Genomic DNA, 6,746 nt, shown 5'->3' with positions numbered 1-6,746 from the left:
CGAGGAGTTAGTTTGGAGATATACGTTTTAGTTCATTTTGATATGCTGGTGATGGTCTGAGGCCTGAGCTCAAGCAGCTGAATAAATAGACTGTCCCAGCACTGCCTGTCTGCCTCTTATGGGGGGTCCAGGGGGAAGGTCAAGTGAAAATGTGTACAGCGCCCAACATTCTCTTTAAAGGATTAGTAACACCAAAACATTAAAGGAAAATTATGCCCCCAAAATGAATTCTTAAGCCATACCTCCCAACTGTCCCTTTTTCAGAGGGACAGTCCCTCTTTTGACAGCTCAACCCGCAGTCCCTCATTTGTAGTGGAAAGTCCCTCTTTTCTCTGCACTGAACAGCCAGAAAAAGAAACAAAGTTTCTCACTTAAATGGCTTTTAGCAGAGAGCCCAGAACAGCTAACAGGTGCAAATAAGATACTTTGTAACAATTTTGAGACACAAAAACACAGTTTAGATAAGGAGAAATATTTTCAAACTTTCATAACCTGCCAAATTTTGTAAACCAAACATGGTAATTAGGGGGTGTGGCCACAGAAAGGGGTGTGGTCAAACATATTGCTGCGCTACGTGCGGGAAAAAATTTTTTGTCCCTCTTTTTACTTCCAAAATGTTGGGAGGTATGCTTAAGCAACAGCTTTAAGTTAAGTATTGCCCTTTTACATCTCTTGCCAAGAACCACCATTCCGTGATGGTCTGAGTGCTGGCTCAGAGATCACCTGACCAGAAATACTGCAGCTCTAACTGTAACACAAAGAGATCACCTGACCAGAAATACTGCAGCTCTAACTGTAACAGGAAGAGATCACCTGACCAGAAATACTGCAGCTCTAACTGTAACAGGAAGAGATCACCTGACCAGAAATACTGCAGCTCTAACTGTAACAGGAAGAGATCACATGACCAGAAATACTGCAGCTCTAACTGTAACAGGAAGAGATCACCTGACCAGAAATACTGCAGCTCTAACTGTAACAGGAAGAAGTGTGGAAGCAAAAGACACAACTCTCTGTTAATTGGCTCATGTGACCTAGCATGTATGGTTTGTTTGTGTGCACCGTGAATTGTACAATCCCAGGGGGCGGCCCTTATTTTATAAAATGGCAATTTGCTATTTATGATTACCCAATGACACATACTACTAGAAAAGTATATTATTTGAAAATGGGTTATTTACATGAAGCAGGGTTTTATATATGAGCTGTTTCTCTTTTTATAGAGACCTACATTGTTTGGGGGGTATAGTTTTCCTTTAAAGTGATTTAAAGGAATCACAATATAATGTAGCGTTGCTCTGCATTGGTGAAACTGGTGTGTTTACTTCAGAAACTCTACTATAGTTTATATAAACAAGCTGCTGTGTAGCCATGGGGGCAGCCATTCAAGCACAGGATACACAGTAGATAACAGATAAGTACTACTATAGTTTATATAAACAAACTGCTGTGTAGCCATGGGGGCAGCCATTCAAGCACAGGATACACAGTAGATAACAGATAAGTACTAGTAAAAGGCAGTTATGTAGATTTATTAGCCTCCCGGACTTGATTTCCAGTTTGTACAGTTGCAGCAGCTCAGGCAGTGACAAGACAACCGCAGGCCAGTGTATAACACTCAAGTGCCAGGTCTCAGCAGCACTGGAGATTCTCATATGGTGAATGTGTTGCTGAATCTTCAGTGTTACCAGCTCCTTCCTGTGCGATATTGAGTTGTGCTGCCTGACACTATTGCTGTACAGATCTATATCACAGCACTGTACAGAGATTATATTTCATTCCCATCACTCCTTGCCCCAGTGAGCTTACAATCTAAGGTCCCTATTACAATCCCATCAGTCCTTGCCACAGTGATCTTACAATCTAAGGTCCAGATCACATTCAAATCAGTCCCTGCCCCAGTGAGTTTACAATCTAAGGTCCCTATCACATTCTCCTCAGTCCCTGCCCCAGTGAGCTTACAATCTAAGGTCCCAATCACATTCACCTCAGTCCCTGCCCCATTGAGCTTACAATCTATGTCTCGATTACATTCCCCTCAGTCCCTGCCCCATTGAGTTTACAATCTAAGGTCCCTATCACATTCCCCTCAGTCCCTGCCCCAGTGAGCTTACAATCTAAGGTCCCTATCACATTCCCCTCAGTCCCTGCCCCGGTGAGTTTACAATCTAAGGTCCCTATCACATTCCCATCAGTCCCTGCCCCAGTGAGCTTACAATCTAAGGTCTCTATCACATTCCCCTCAGTCCCTGCCCCAGTGAGTTTACAATCTAAGGTCCCTATCACATTCCCATCAGTCCCTGTCCCATTGAGCTTACAATCTAAGGTCCATATCCCATTCACACACACACACACACTAGAGTCAGTGTTATCAGGAGCCAGTGAACTAGTCTGTATGTTTTTGGAGTGTGGGGGTCACTGGGTTACTCAGATTAAACCCACGCAGACACAGGGAGAAAATATTACCCAATATTTATACAGTACCACCACTTTACAGATAATATCTGAGCGGTTAGATTTAGTCTCATGAGGCACCAGTTAACCTTCTAGTATATTTTTGGGGCTGTGGGTGGAAACCAGAGTATATTGAACAAATAAACCCAAACACAGGGTGTTAGAGCCCCGGCTGGAACCAGAACAAAGACCAGTCACTGCCCAATAAATGCCCCTTCTTCTTGCACTGGAACATTTCTCCATTGCACGAATGTTACTGAAATTCACTATATTTTACATGGGATGAAGGTTCTGCTGATCTGTACGGTCTAAGGGAAGGGCCGTGGGTTTCAGACTAATTATAGTTTTGTACTGTAATGAAACCACAGGCTCTCTCACTAAAGTGTTGCACTCACTTACTCTGTGTTCTCACTGCTCAGCTGCAGCCTGGAGGGTGTTTATGAGCTTCGAATGCACAGACGTAGGATATTAATGATATACCCTTCTACTGGGTCTCTTCTCCCTGAGATTATTTGTTTACTGCACTGTAGATAACAGTCTAAACATTTTCAATTGGTCTTTTTTTAAAAAAAAATAAACAGTAAATTCTTCTGTAAGGAGGCCCTGTTTCTCTACACATGAGGGTCTAATGCAGAGCTGTGCTGTAGGGTTGGGCCTTGTTTGGTCACACCCTGTCTGAGACACACCTCCCAACATTTTGGAAATAAAAAGAAAGACTAAAAAGTTGCCACGCATATCGCAGTGAATTTTTTTGGCCACACCCATTTTTTGGCCACACCCCCTAATTACCATGTTCATTTTACAAAATTTGGCAGGTATTGAAAGTTTGATCATATTTCCGGGGTTTATTTTTTTCCAGTTATTACAGTTTTGCTAATGAAGGTGAATTGAGTCGAACTTTTCCCAAGGGACCTGTTATCTTATATTGTTACAATTACTTATTTGCTTATCTAGAAATTGTTACAAAAGTATCTGTGGGCTCTCTGCCAAAAGGCAATTAAGTTAGAAACTTTGTTTTTTTTTCTTCTGGCTGTTCAGTGCAGAGAACTTTCCAGTACAAACGAGGGACTGCAGGTTGAGCTGTCAAAAGAGGGACTGTCCCTCTAAAAACGGGACAGTTGGGAGGTATTTCTGAGGCTCTCCAATTATGATGGAGAACCAGGAGCCAGGTTGGCTTAAAGGGGAAGGAAACCTCGTCGGCGCTAACCCCCCTCCCCCCCTCCCGTGTATTGCCCCCCCTCCCTCCTCCCCCCTGGCCTACCCCTCCCGCTGGGCAAATGCCCCTAACTTGTTACTTACCCTTCTGCGCAGGTCCAGTCCAGGGAGTTCACAGGCGACATCTTCTTCCACGCGATCTTCTTCCTCCGTTGACCGGCGTTTTGGCGCATGCACAGTAGGATCGTTTCGCCGGTACGGATCTACTGCGCATGCGCCAAAAGTCACGCGCATGCGCAGTAGATCGTACCGGCAAAACGATCCTACTGCGCATGCGCCGGTCAAAGGAGGAAGAAGATCGCGTGGAAGAAGATGTCGCCTGTGAACTCCCTGGACTGGACCTGCGCAGAAGGGTAAGTAACAAGTTAGGGGCATTTGCCCAGCGGGACGGGTAGGCCAGGGGGGAGGAGGGAGGGGGGGCAATACACGGGAGGGGGGAGAGGGGTTAGCGCCGACGAGGTTTCCTTCCCTTTAAAGGGGTGGTTCACCTTCAGGTTAACTTTTAGCAACTTTTTATTTGGCCTTCATTTCTTATTGTTTATATATCGTTTTAATAATTTGCCTTTTTCTTCTGAATCCTTCCAGTTTTACAGGAGGGGTCATTGACCCCATCTGCCAAAAGCTATTGCTCTGCGAGGCTCCAGTTTTATTTTCATTGTTGAAAGGGGTGGTTCACCTTTAAGTTAACTTTTAGCTTGTTATAGAATGGTCAATTCTAAACAACTTTTCAGATGGTCTTTCTTTCTTCAATATAGTTTTGGAACATTTTGCCTTCTTAGTTTGGCTCTTTCCAGCTTTCAAATGGGGGTCACTGACTCTGGAACTGCCAGTTGAACTTCTATTATATTATAGAATGGATAATGCTAAGAAACTTTCAATTGGTCTTCATTACTTGCAGTTTTTTTTCAATTATTTGCTTTCTTCTTCTGACTCTTTCCAGCTTTCAAATGGAGATCCCTGACCCCATCTAAAAAAAAAGTTACAAATGTATTGTTATTGCTACTTTTTATTTCTCATCTTTCTATTCAGTCTCTCCTATTCATATTCCAGTCTCTTATTGCAATCAATGTGTGGTTGCTAGGGGAAATTGGACCCTAGCAACCAGACGGCTAAAATCACAAACTGGAGAGCTGCTGAATACAAAGCTAAATAATTCAAAAACCACAAATAATAAAAAACGAAAACCAATTGCAAATCATCTCAGAATATCCCTCTCTATATAACAGTTCATTAACAACCCCTTTAACTAAAAGAGATAATTACTAATCTTTCTCCTTGATAAGTGACCTCCGCATTGTTCTTACTTGTACAGAAGTGACTCACCCCTTCCATTTATTTTGGGTGTTTAGAGAGTGTCGAGTGAGTGATGCTGCTGTTCAGGATCCCACAGATATCACTCCCCAAAACAACTGATTTAATGAGAAACTTGCATCAAATAATAGATTTTGTTTTTGTGCCTGAAATATGTTTAAAGCAGAATAACTTGGGGGAGATTTTCTACTTAGGGCAGAATAATCAAAGGTCTCTTGATTTTTACCATTAAAATGTCTCTCAATTACCAACAGTCCTGTCCTGCTTTATGGCAGCTGAGATTCTAGCTATCTGTATAACAGAACATTCTATCCCAGTGGCTGCACAGATCCTATCTGATCCCCATTGTAAGCAGCAGTCCTGTCCTGCTTTATGGCAGCTGAGATTCTAGCTATCTGTATAACAGAACATTCTGTCCCAGTGACTGCACAGATCCTATCTGATCCCCATTGTAAGCAGCAGTCCTGTCCTGCTTTATGGCAGCTGAGATTCTAGCTATCTGTATAACAGAACATTCTGTCCCAGTGGCTGCACAGATCCTATCTGATCCCCATTGTAAGCAACAGTCCTGTCCTGCTTTATGGCAGCTGAGATTCTAGCTATCTGTATAACAGAACATTCTGTCCCAGTGGCTGCACAGATCCTATCTGATCCCCATTGTAAGCAGCAGTCCTGTCCTGCTTTAAATCTATTTTTATAGCATTAAATATGAAAATTCAAGGGCAAGGAGTTCTTTGAATATATGAAGGATATTGCCCGTTCTGTCACATGACCACAACATCCCGTGCATTATCACTTTGCCCCTGTGGCAGTGGAGGGGTTAAATCTTGTCTGTGCAGGTGACTGGCTGAGAAATAACCAGACACTGTGGTATTGTCACCCACTCACACAGAGGAACTTACACAGCACAAGTCTCAGGTCTCTGCTTGAAGACGTGGTAAGTAGTATAGGCAGTAACTGTATTTACAGAGTCGCATCTTTGTTTTTCCTTTCATCTTCTGCTCCATTTATATCTGAGCCTGGGAACAATGTAGCACTGATGTGTCCAATGGCAGCTCCCACCCATGCTCATCCCTAAAACCCAATAAGGAACAGAAAACGTACTTTTACCTTTTTTTGTATTTATTTTCCCTTAAACATAAATTATTGACCACACAGAACTTGGGTTTATTTCATTTTTTATTTTTTTTTGCCCCAAACCTTTCCAGTGGGAGAAAACCACTGAAAACTGTGATTATACCCTAATAATACTGCCTGTCACTTGCAGGGTTTTCATCTTGATCACTATATATAAATATATAAGGGGATATGATCACTATATATAAATATATAAGGGGGATATGATCACTATATATAAATATATAAGGGGATATGATCACTATATATAAATATATAAGGGGATATGATCACTATATATAAATATATAAGGGGGATATGATCACTATATATAAATATATAAGGGGATATGATCACTATATATAAATATATAAGGGGATATGATCACTATATATAAATATATAAGGGGGATATGATCACTATATATAAATATATAAGGGGGATATGATCACTATATATAAATATATAAGGGGGATATGATCACTATATATAAATATAAAAGGGGATATGATCAGTATATATAAATATATAAGGGGGGTATGATCATATATATAAATAAATAAGGGGGATATGATCACTATATATAAATATATAAGGGGATATGATCACTATATATAAATATATAAGGGGGATATGATCACTATATATAA

Source organism: Xenopus laevis, chromosome 7L, assembly GCF_017654675.1.
Source record: "Xenopus laevis strain J_2021 chromosome 7L, Xenopus_laevis_v10.1, whole genome shotgun sequence".
Taxonomy (NCBI): domain Eukaryota; kingdom Metazoa; phylum Chordata; class Amphibia; order Anura; family Pipidae; genus Xenopus; species Xenopus laevis.
The sequence above is the reverse complement of the archived record's forward strand: the minus strand, read 5'-3'. Positions refer to the sequence as shown.